This window comes from Microcaecilia unicolor, chromosome 4 (assembly GCF_901765095.1).
Source record: "Microcaecilia unicolor chromosome 4, aMicUni1.1, whole genome shotgun sequence".
NCBI lineage: Eukaryota > Metazoa > Chordata > Amphibia > Gymnophiona > Siphonopidae > Microcaecilia > Microcaecilia unicolor.
The window spans coordinates 345,134,107-345,147,533 of record NC_044034.1 but is presented as its reverse complement, the minus strand read 5'-3'; positions in this window follow the sequence as shown (position 1 = coordinate 345,147,533).

Sequence of the window (13,427 nt, the reverse complement as noted above, 5' to 3'; positions counted from 1 at the left end):
AACCCTTCTAAAATTGCCCAACTCCCTCTATGGGTAAATGAAACCATGCTGGTACTCTCATGGCTGTCTTAGGGCTGAGGAAGGTTGGGGTGGGAAAGGAAGTATATAGCTTTCATAAGTACATAAGTATTTAAGTGTTGCCGTACTGGGACAGGCCGAAGGTCCATCAAGCCCAGCATCCTGTTTCCAACAGTGGCCAATCCAGGTTACAAGTACCTGGTAAGTTCCCCAAATAGTACAATACATTTTATGCTGCTTATCCTAGAAATAAGCAGTCGATTTTCTCCATTTTAATAATGGCTTATGGACATTCCTTTTAGGAAGCTATCCAACCTTTTTTAAACCCCGCTATGGTAACTGCTTTTACCACATTCTCTGGCAACAAATTCCAGAGTTTAATTACACGTTGAGTGAAGAAATATTTTCTCTGCTTTGTTTTAAATTTACTACTTTGTAGCTTCCTTGTGTGCCCCCTAGTCCTAGTATTTTTGGAAAGAGTAAAGAAGCGATCCACTCCACTCTTTATTTTATCAACCTCTATCATGTCTCCCCTCAGCTGAACAGCCCTAGCCGCTTTAGCCTTTCCTCATAGGGAAGTCGTCCCATCCCCTTTATCATTTTTGTCACCCTTCTCTGTACTTTTCCTAATTCCATTATATCTTAGCGGACATTAGGTGGCGACGCCAGTAATTGGAAACAAAATGGGAGCTGGGCAGACTTCTACGGTCTAGGCCCTGATCATGACTGAATAGATAGGGATGGGTTGGAGTGTAAATTTTAAGGGACTTCGATGTTAGCTTCAGAACAGTACTGGGCAGATTTTTACGGTCTGTGCCCTGAGAAAGGCAAGGACAAATCAAACTCAGGTATACATATAAAGTATCACATACCATGTAAATGAGTTTATCTTGTTGGGCAGACTGGATGGACCATACAGGTCTTTATCTGCCATCATTTACTATGTTACTCTTTGGTGTTCTACATGGAATGTTGCTACTAATTGGGATTCTGGAATCTTGTAACGCTTTAGGATTCCAGAATCTTCAGAACTTTTAATACAAGAACAGTGCTGGGCAGACTTCTACGGTCTGTGCCCTGAGAAAGGCAAGGACAAATCAAACTCAGGTATACATATAAAGTATCACATACCATGTAAATGAGTTTATCTTGTTGGGCAGACTGGATGGACCGTACAGGTCTTTATCTGCCATCATTTACTATGTTACTCTTTGGTGTTCTACATGGAATGTTGCTACTAATTGGGATTCTGGAATCTTGTAACGCTTTAGGATTCCAGAATCTTCAGAACTTTTAATACAAGAACAGTGCTGGGCAGACTTCTACGGTCTGTGCCCTGAGAAAGGCAAGGACAAATCAAACTCAGGTATACATATAAAGTATCACATACCATGTAAATGAGTTTATCTTGTTGGGCAGACTGGATGGACCGTACAGGTCTTTATCTGCCGTTATTTACTATGTTACTATCTTTTTTGAGATGCGTTGACCAGAATTGCACACAGTAGATGTGGGTACATTTCTCTGGTGACGCACCCTTTACAGATCATTTCTGAATTTGATTGATTAGATTTCTCTTGCTGTGGAACAGGATCCGATTATTATGTAAATTTCCTTGAAGTCAATATTCAGTCACACAGAGAACATATAATGTGAAACACCTAACGTAGAAGGCTTCAAATCAAAGGCATGGGCAATGGTGCTAATCCCTAAGAGGAACAGCAAAAATTTCACTTACTCCCAGATTCTATATATGGTGATTGAAGTTGTGCATGCAACTTAATTGTTTAACAAGTCAATCAGTGCTGATAATTGCCCACTACAAGCAATTATCAGCACTAATTGGCAGTAATTAGAATTTACATGTGCAACTTTCTAAGGGGTCCTTTTACTAAGGTGCACTGAAAAATGGCCTACGCTAGTGTAGGTGCGTGTTTTCGACACGCGCAGATCCATTTTTCAGCCCGCCTGTAAAAAATGGCTTTTTTGGGGCCAAAAATGGACGTGCAGCAAAATAAAAATTCCCAGGGATTCATTCCGCAACATGATCCAAACCATGGTGCTCATCCATGTAGACTACTGCAATAGTATTTATGTAGGCTGCAAAGATCAAATCGTAAGAAAACTACAGACAGCACAAAACACGGCTGTCAGACTCATCTTCGGAAAAACACGCTTCGAAAGCGCGAAACCCCTCCTAAGAAGCTTACATTGGCTTCCTATTAACGCTCGCATAACATTCAAAATATGCACAATAGTCCACAGAATCATCTACGGACTCGCACCAGATTACATGACGGAATTTATCGATCTACCATTAAGAAACGTGATGAAAACAGCAAGAACCTACCTAACCCTTCACTACCCCAATTACAAAGGTATAAAATACAAATCTTCACATGCCAGCAGCCTCTCCTTTATAGGCACACAACTTTGGAACTCACTACCCAAAGACCTGAAACTCACAGAAAACTACCTGCAATTCAGAAAAAACCCTGAAAACACATCTTTTCAAGAAGTCTTTCCCCCCTGGATCTACCTAATCCCACACCACCATACATCACGAAACGTTCAGAAATGGAACACAATAATATTAACCTCTCTCACAATATGCTAAGATATCAACCTAAGTGTTTATTGTACTTCTGTATTATGTACTAGACTTCTACAAATCTAAATTTTGTAACCGCCTTTTTAGCAATAGGTAAGCCACATTGAACCTGCCATACGGTGGGAAAATGTGGGATACAAATGCAATAAATAAATAAATAAACTCCCTAAGCATAATCTGTCATGCACTGTATCTAAATTTTAACGCGCACAGGCAAAAAGGGGCATGGTTCTAGCAGGGGCGTAGCCAGACTTCGGCAGGAGGGGGGTCCAGAGCCTGAGGTGAAGAGGCACATTTTAGGCCCCCCCACCAACTTTGACCCCCCCCCCTGCTGACGACCCTCTCGACCCCTCCTCCCACCGCCAACCCTCCCCCGCCGTCGCCACCGCCTACCTTTGCTGGCGGGGGACCCCAACCCCCACCAGCTGAGGTCCTCTTTGTCCTGTTTCTGTGAGTCTGACGTTCTGCATGTACAACGTGCAGGACATCAGACTCAGAAACAGAACAAAGCCTTGCGCCGGAAGAAGAGGACCTCGGCTGGCGGGAGTTGGGGTCCCCCGCCAGCAAAGGTAGCCCACGGCGACGGCGGTGGGGGGAAGGGTTGGCAGCGGGAGGGGGGGTCGAGAGGGTCATCGGCAGGGGGGTCCAGGGCCAAATCTAGGGGGGCCCAGGCCCCTGTGGCCCCACGTAGCTACGCCACTGGGTTCTAGGCAGGGAAACGGGCATTTCATGGGCGTTTCAAGATTTGCACATCTTGTTATAGAATATGGCCCCCTGTGCCTAAATCTACGTGCTGGGATTTACACCACATTTTCACTGGTGTAAATGGAAGCGTGTAGTTGTAGGCACTAGGATATCAACTAATCATATTCTATATACCGCGCCTAAATCTAGGCACCACTCATAGAATACGTTTAGGCAGAAATGTTTTCCGCATGAATTTTCTAGGCACCATATATAGAATCTGGCCCTTAGTACCTTTCTGAAATGAACCTGCCACCTCCTTGTCCCACCCAGAATACACCCAGGCCACACTCCCCGGCCATTGCATGCACGTGAGAGGACCTGTTCCCTTAGTAAGGGGCGTGAGGAGTAAAGGGGGGTTTGTCAAAAACTAAGCTTAATCCCAGAGGCACACAGGGCCAATTTAAGGAATAAGGTGGGGTTTATAAAGGAGGATTTCTCAGAAGTGCTGCTAAAGTGTTCCACATCCCAAGAATTGGAAGAGAAGTGGAGCCGAGGAGTGAGTGAGGGTCCGTGTGGATGATCTGTCATGATAGGAGGTAGGACTCAAGTCCTAGGTACACCCTTCTTGCTTTAATCTAGAGGAGTCATGAGTGTTGTAGACTTAAAGGAGAACAGTCCCTAACAGGGAGACCAGACTTTGCCAGGTGCCTGGAGTGTCTGTGAAGAGAAGACCGAGAAGGAGCAAGAGGAGTGGCCAGTGTCCACCTCTGGCCCTATACGTTAACTGTACTGAGAGATCAAGAGGGAATAAGGACTGGGGCTACTGGAGGTCCTAATCAACTTAAAAGCACTGGAGAGGAGTCTATAGATCAAGGATGGTGCAGGACCCTCCCAGAGAGAGAGAGAGAGAGTGGAGAAGACAGCAGGAATGACAACCTACAAAGAAGGAGACCAAGAGATACCAGAGCGGTGAGCAAGTTTGAATCTTATTGTCATCATTTTAACTCTAGCAGTAGTGTCCTGGTACTGCTGCTGGTGTCAGGCTGCCATATAAGGAACATTTCAGAAAAGAGGACCAGATGACAGGTTTGTGCTTAGCATTGTTCTCCACTGTGATCATTGCAAACAAACATTTTTTGAGGAAGTGTTAATCAGCAGTGTAACATTCACAGTGATGAAAACCTACTTACTGAAAATAGACATTTGGTTTATTTTATGATTGTGTTTGTATTGCAACTTGACATCTGACGTGATGGTTTTATGTTGTAGTTCGCTGCGAGTACTGTTGAGATTAAAAAAAAAATCAAAAGAAATATTCTTCTTCTACTTAGTTTGACCTTTTTTTCACTGTTTTAGTAGGACGATAGTTTGCAAACCTTTTAGAGCTTGTAATTTATTTTTTTTTAAAAAGGTTGAAAGTTACTACTACTACAAATCATTTTCTATAGCGCTACCAGTTGTACGCAGCGCTTCACAACTGAACATGAAGAAAAGACAGTCCCTGCTCAAAAGAGCTTACAATCTAAATCAGGACAGACGACAGGACAAGTAAGGAATAAGGGTAGGACAGATAGGACACATAGGAATGATTTTAAATGGAATGTTGCTACTATTGGAGATTCTGTTGCTACTATTTGAGATTCTACATGGAATGTTGCAGTTACTACTATTTGAGATTCTGGAATGTTGCTACTGTTTGAGATTCTACATGGAATCTTAATGTTGCTATTCCACTAGCAACATTCCATGTAGAAGCCTGCCCTTGCAGATCAGCAACGCGGCCGCGCAGGCTTCTGTTTCTGTGAGTCTGACATCCTGCACATACGTGCAGGATGTCAGACTCACAGAAACAGAAGCCTGCGCGGCCGCGTTGCTGATCTGCAAGGGCAGGCTTCTACTACTACTACTACTTAACATTTCTAGAGCGCTACTAGGGTTACGCAGCGCTGTACAGTTTAACAAAGAAGGACAGTCCCTGCTCAAAGGAGCTTACAATCTAAAGGACGAAATGTCAGGTTGGGGCAGTCTAGATTTCCAGAATAGAGGTAAAGTGGTTAGGAGCTGAAGGCGACATCGAAGAGGTGGGCTTTGAGCAAGGATTTGAAGATGGGCAGGGGGGGCCTGGCGAATGGGCTCAGGGAGTTTATTCCAAGCATGGGGAGAGGCGAGGCAGAAAGGGCGGAGCCTGGAGTTGGCGGTGGTGGAGAAGGGTACTGAAAGGAGGGATTTGTCTTGAGAGCGGAGGTTACGGGTAGGATTTACAATCCTAAATCAGGACAGACAGACAGGACAAATAAGGGATAAGGGTAGGACAGACAGATAGGACACATTCCTGAGTTTTTATGAGAAACCAAATATTATTTGATTCCTATTAACCCAGACTACGCTAAGTGCACAGTGGACAAGAAACAGAATGCATTTATTATATTCTTTTATGTAAAGGAATTATTATTATTATACCCAATCTGTCTCCACCTCCTCTACAGACCACAAAGGGCCATCACACGAACGGTTGTAATACTGAAGCCCTAAGCAAGTCTCATAAAAGAACTTCAATAAATATGTACAGTTTAATCTGACTCCAACCGTTCATTTCGTGAACAATCTTCATTTTTTTGTCCAGAGTGGCATCTCACAAAGACTAAACTGTGTAGCATCCGTATTGAGCATAAATAAACTTGCATTCTGTAATCGTCTCATGCATGGGCTGTTTAAAGGGTTTATTCCTCCCCCTCCCCCCTCACAGTTCAAGGAAAAGGCCAAAAAGGGGTCAAATCTGCAAAATCTCTTTGAAGCTGAATAAGCTCCACCACAAAGTAAACCACTGCTAGAAAATAAATTACGGCATATAAATACCTTCTTACATAGTATGTGGCTATCCATAGCTGGAGATCCAGCAGCCACTTAGCCAAACCACAAGAGTTTAACAACAGCCTGAGGGATACCGTGACATCATGAATTTTTAGTGTTGCTGCAGGACTCCTAAAATGCATGTTTTTCACCATAACTTTTTTTTTTATTTTGAGGGGGTGGGGGGTATGCTCTAGCTTTTTTTTTTTTAATTGTTATTTTCTCATGTCCCATTTTATGTGACATTCTCTTAATCTGAATGTCATTTATTTTTTCAGTCAGTTCTCTCTTGTTTTCTGCAGGGAGCAGAATCCTCCCATTAATCCAGCAGATCTACCTGAAAATGAAAGAAACAATTGTGCTTACTTGCCTTTTTTTATTTTTCCAGAATAAGCTGTGTAATTATATGCCTCTGTCCTGGGAGCAGTCTAGCTAGTCTGGGTTGTGAGGGGTTGGAGAGGAGCCTGCTTCAGGGAAGGTTAAGGCAGAGGCCGGAGAAAAGTGTGCTCTTGAGGAAGAGCAAATTTAGCTCACAGGTTCCTTATAAACAGAGAATTCGCCCCCTAGTGGCCAAAAGGCCGGTTAGATTACTAACTAAGGGTAGGAACTACCATCCCCAGAACCCACCAGTTCCAACACAGGACTCTCAGGAAATAGAGGGGGAGGGGGGTGATTGGGAGATGGTTTCTGATCAAGGAGATGAGGGGCAGCAGAGGGAACCCTGTGGGGAGGAGGCTATGGAATGGGATAAAATGGAAGCAGATGAGGAGGTAGGAGGGGAGAGCATGGAGGTTTCGGCGTTAGCGTAGACTCCAGCTGGTAAGGTGAAAGGTTTCATCCCTACAGTGTTGCCTCAACTATTTAAGACCGGGGAAGTGAAGTTGGTGCAGTTTGGAAGGAACCTGTGGAGGAGGCTGCTAGCCAGCAAACTACCTGAAGACAGAAGGTAGTGCCAAGAAAGGCTGAACTGTGATGAAATCTCCCTGGGAAGGGGACTTGAACTATGTTGATGAAATGAATATAGAAAGTTGAAGCTGTGAACTGTCATGTGGTGATGAAGCTGGAACAAGAATAAGCCTGGGTGAATAAAAGCCTTTTACCTATAAAAGTATTGGAGCTGCTTGTACTACCGTTAAGACAGCTTGAGTGGCTGCTACCAGGAAGGAGCTGGAGAAACTGGGCGAGTTGAGTAAGGACAAGACCGTTAGTCTGAATACCTTGGCCCACATCTAATTCAACAAGCTAAACAGGTTTGACCCTGGCCTGCTGAAGGAAGGGGGACCAGATGACAGGGTTTGAGGATATTTTGACAGAATATGGAAGATGTAGATAAGGATACAGAATTGCTTACACTGGCAATCGGATGTACACGTGGAGGGGCATTTTCGAATGGGGACACCCATCTCTAAGGGTGCCCATCTCTGAGGACGGCGCCATGAAGGGGCGGGGCCAACCGTATTTTAGAACGAGATGGGCGTCCATCTTTCATTTCGAGAATATGGTTGGGGGCACCCAAATCTGAACATTTAGGTCAAAATTAGAGATGGGCACCATCGGATTTTGGCCATAATGGAAACCGATGGCACCCATCTCAAAAACAAACCAAACCAAGGCATTTGGTCGTAGGAGGGGCCAGGATTCGTAGTGCACTGGTCCCCCTCACATGCCAGGGCACCAACCAGGCACCCTAGGGGCACTACAGTGGACTTCGCAAATTGATCCCAGGTGCATAGCTCCCTTACCTTAGGTGCTGAGCCCCTCAAAGCACCCCCAAAACCCACTCCCCACTATACACCACTACCATAGCCCTAAGGGGTGATGGGGGGCACCTAGATGTGGGTACAGTGGGTTTCGGGTGGGTTTTGAAGGGCTCCCATTTTCCACCACAAGTGGGGGGGGGGGGCCTGGGTCCGCCTGCCTGAAGTCCACTGCACCCACTAAAACTGCTCCAGGAACCTGTATACTGCTGCGATGGACCTGACATTTGAGGCTGGCATAGAGGCTGGCAAAAAGGTTTTTAAAGTTGTTTTTTTGAGGGTAGGAGGGGGTTAGTGACCACTAGGGGAGTCAGGGGAGGTGATCCCCGATTCCCTCCGGTGGTCATCTGGTCAGTTCGGGCACTTTTTTGGGACTTGGACCTGAAAAAAAGGGACCAAATAAAGCGGAACAAATTCTCGCCAGGGACGTCCTTCTTTTTTCCATTATTGGCCAAGGGCACCCATCTCTTAACCACGCCCCGGCATGCCCCTGTCCCGCCTTTGCTACCCTTCCGACATCCCCTTGGGAACTTCGGCCGTCCCGGTGATGGAAAGCAGTTGGGGATGCCCAAAATCGGCTTTCGATTATGCCGATTCTGGCGCCCCTGAGAGAAGGACGCCCATCTCCCGATTTGTGTCGGAAGATGGGCGCCCTTCTCTTTCGAAAATGAGCTGGATGGTTTCCACTGTGTTTGCAAATATATATCCAGGGTTTGAAACAAATAATCCCCACTTGGGGCTAGGGCAGCGGTTCTCAATCCAGTCCTCGGGATACACCAAGCCATTTCAAATAAGTGGAAGCACATTTCAGTTTATAGCACGTGATTGCACTTTTCACTTGGAGTAGGTTGCCCGATGAAAGAAGTGCAAATTTCACCCTTTTAGCAGTTGCTTATGATGACTGCCGCATGGGTATGTTATATTTCTGAGGGCATTACTCCTTAAAATTTTGGTATGCTCTCTTGGTTATGTTCATACTTAAGAATGCAGTCAAGGCATGAGCATTTACATCAACTCAGTGGCTGGTATAAGTGGTTCTGCCTGAAACCCTTTCATCTATGCAGACGATGTCACAATATATATCCCTTACAAACATGATCTGACAGAAATCACCAATGAAATCAAGCTCAGCCTGAACATCATGAACTCATGGGCAAATGCATTTAAACTAAAACTCAATGCAGAAAAAACACACTGTCTCATCCTCTCATCCCATTACAATATGAACAATCCTACAAATATAAACACCCCAGAATACACGCTCCCTATCTCAAACCAGTGGCGTAGCTACGTGGGGCCTGAGGGGGCCGGGCCCCCTGCAGATTCACCCCAGGACCTCCCTCCCGGTGAACCCGCCCCCGCCGCTGCCTACCTTTACTTTTGCTGGCGGGGGATCCCACTCCCCGCCAGCCGACGTCTTCTCAGTCCTTCCTGCTCTTCAATTTGTTTGCTTACGTCCTGCACGTAATTGTACGTGCAGGACGTCAGACTGAGAGAACAGTTCTGTTCTCTGAGTCTGACGTCCTGCACGTACAATGTGCAGGACGTCAGCAAACAAATTGAAGAGCAGGAAGCGACTGAGAAGAAGACGTCGGCTGGCGGGGAGTGGAATCCCCCGCCAGCAAAAGTAAAGGTAGGCTGCAGCGGCGGCGGGTTCGCGGCGGGAGGGGGGGGCGGCAATGTCGGCGGTGGGGGGGCGGCGCCAGGGGAGGGCTAAAATGTGCCCCCTCCCCCCGGGCTCTGGACCCCTCCCCCACGGAAGGCTGGCTACGCCCCTGTCTCAGACAGCCTGAAAATCCTCGGTGTCAACCGAAACCTTACACTAGAGAGCCAAGTGAAATCCACAAGAAAGAAAATGTACCACTCTATGTGGAAACTCAAACGCGTGAAACCATTCTTCCCGAGGGAAACATTCCGCAACCTGATACAATCAATGGTATTAAGCCAGGCAGACTACTGCAATGGAATTTATGCGGGATGCAAAGACCAAATCATAAAGAAACTTCATACCGCTCAAAACACGGCAGCCAGGCTTATATTTGGAAAAACGCGATTTGAAAGCGCAAAACCCCTCCGTGAAAAACTAAATTGGCTCCCTATAAAAGAATGTATTGCTTTCAAAATCTGCACCCTAGTTCATAAAATTATCTATGGCGAAGCTCCAGGATACATGACAGACCTCATAGACCTACCAACCAGAAACACATCCAGATCCACACGAACATACCTAAATCTCCACTACCCAAGCTGCAAAGGACTCAAATACAAATCAACCTATGCATCCAGTTTTTCCTACATAAGCACACAACTGTGGAACGCATTACCAAAAGCCGTGAAAACAAGGTATGACCACTTAAATTTCCGGAAATCACTAAAAACTAACCTGTTCAAAAAGGCCTATCCTACCGATCCAACTTAAATGCCTGGACTCAGCAACACAACAAAACCAAAGCACGAAATGGACATAACATAACTCTTCCGATCAACGATGCCCTAATTGTGTCTGTTCAACTCCAACCTATCTTACCCAATATCACTTTGTATTTGTTTCTTACCGGAATCAGCAAACGCCTCTTCGGTACTAAGTAAGCCCCATTGAGCCTGCAAATAGGTGGGAAAATGTGGGATACAAATGTAACAAATAAATAAATAAATAATTTGTGCATATTTACACTACTATGTTAGTATTATATAATGCACCTCTTCTTCTTTATAGAATGGACTCGAGATTGGCACCTTATTTATAGAATTGCCCTAATTGACTGAAAGAAAAAAAAACATGTAGGTTCATCCCCCCCCTTTCCTTTCTTGCTCTATCAACAGAGCAGTGAGTATAATTTTACACTAGAATGCTTGACTTATCTCCTTCATAGTTACAAATCTGGCACTGGGTTATTAAATTATCCACAGTTTGTTCTTTACAGTGCAATCAAACTCTGGTGAAGATCTTAGGTTCCATTTTTACATGAGGTGTTCACATCTACCGTGACCTGGACGAATATGGATTAGAGATGTCCTCAGTCCATGTGGAAGGTGAAAGCCAAGAACTTTCTATGTTGGGTGAGCCTTCCACAAGAAATAATTCATGGCTTCCTGTAAGCTCTATTCAGTTCTCCAAGATGAGCTAAGATTTTGCACGGCCAAGACGAGGTCATCCACATTTGCGAATCTGTGTGATTTTGTTAATAGTATGTCCTTGATACAGACAACTGGTGCATTTATGGATCCTTATGGTAGCTCATTATTGAGAAACTGAGGTGAGATAACTTTGCCATTCATTTCGGCAGGCAGCCATCTATTGCGTAGTATCATCCATACCAGACATAGTTCCTTAAGGCAGGGGATTATCTTTGCAAGTTTCAACATAAGACTTTCCAACCATACAGTTTGATACACTGACAGCAAATCAACAAAAGCAGCATCCGTCTCATACTTTTTCCTGAAAAACAGCCTCATTGTATGTAGATTAGAAGTGCTATGACTTGGTCACAGCAGCTACTCTGATTAGGCCAGAATCCTACCTGGTATTTGGCAATCACTGACTCATTATAAAGCTTTATTCTCTGGAAAATACAAAGGTCTATAGGTAAAATGCACAAACGATAGATTGGTATATAACTTCTGGGAACATTTGTTGTTGTTTTTTTCTGGTGTTAAATATTGCAATGGCCATTATTTCTCACCACACTGTTGGCACACTCCAAATTCCATAGTTTTATTGAACGGCTTCATTAGACATTGGCGTTCCTTTATGCTAACTTCTTATCTATATATTTAGATTTAGCTCAAGTTGCTGGATAGATTATATCTTTGCCAGCTAACTTCCTTTTCTTCATTGCAGCTAGACTATCCTTCATTTTATGTATGCTACCAATCAGTTCTTTAGAAGGGATTGAGATCATCTGGTATAATTGCTGATGGGCCTCTCACTTGATGCCTTTATTTAATGGACCTTTCTAATCTAATCTAATCTTGCATTTCTTTTCATTTCTAGGTTTTTTACCCATTTTTCTACAGAAGCACGTAGAACGTTTTACAAAACAATCAATAGAAATTCAAGACAAAAATGATGTGAAAGTACAATAACACTAAAACATTCATACGTTAACATAAATCTTCTGGAACGAATGAAACAAAAACTAAAAAAGAGGTACAAAACGCCACATCTTAAGCAGAAAAACAGTGGAGATGGCCAAAGAGGACCAGAGTGCAGCCAAAAGTCTTCACACAAGAAGTTCTTAAATTGGAATCAGTTCACGCAAAGATGATAAAAGGTGCATGGAGGGAGTTTTCCTCAGAAACATTTCCTTAATTCGAAAGGTGTGAAGCCTGTGAAAACTAGGATTGCTTTAATCAGTGGGATTTGAATTAGAGACTTGAGTATATGTATCGTTAAATAATTTCTGGTTTTTAAAAGAGAGAGAATGTAATCAGATGTATTATTTCTAACTAAAACCTGGACAATAAGTATGTTCTCAATTAAATGAATTGACTATACGCCATATTTGGGAATGTGGAATAATGAAGTAGATGAGTAATATCTGGAGATAATCAGGTTAATACCATATTTTCTTTTTTCTGTTTAATTGATCGCCTTGTCTTATCTCACTCTCCCTATTTTTCTTCACTTTGTGGTCTAAGAAAGCGAAAGATTGTATATAATCCATATATCCGGTTGGGATTGTTTTCTTCTTATCTTGTATTAATGTGCAGTCATCTCTGTATTACTGTTTGCAAGTGACCCTTGTAAAATGAAAAATTATAAATAAATGATTTTTTTAAAAAAAGGTGCATGGACGGGCATTTTCGAGATGACGTCTAAGTCAGACTTTAGATGTCCCAGATCCGAATAGGAAATATAGCCATTTTCGAAACAGCAAAACGTCTATCTTTTTTTCAAAAATGGCCACATACAAGATGGTTTTGTACTCTGTGCATTTATCTTTTTGGTCTATTTTCGAAAAAAAAAAAAAAAATCCAAGTGCAAAACGCACAAAATCATGCCATTGGGTTGTAACAGGAGCCAGCAATCTTAGTAGACTGGCCACACAGACATCCCAGAAGAGCAATGGGGCACTGCTATGGACTTCATATAAAAGCTGCCAGGTAAACATCTCACCATTGCTCCCTTATCTTGTTTGCTGAGCCCTCCAAAACCTACTACCCCCAACTGTACACCACTACAATAACCCTTATAGGTGAAGGGGGTCACCTATAAGTGGGTACCTTAGGTTTTTGGTCAGTTTTTTTTTTAGGGGGGGGCTCACAGTTTCCACCACAAGTGTGACAGGTAGAGTGCGATATGGGCCTGGGTCCCCTTCTCTACAGTCTACTGCACTGACCACTACACTACTCCAAAGACTTGCCTGCTGCTTTAATAGAACTGGCTATAACAACTGAAGCTGTCATAGAGGCTGGTATGTACTATTTTTATTCACATCTTTGAGGGTGGGAAAGGATCAGTGACCATTGGGGAATTAAGGGGGTCATTCCTAATTCTCTTC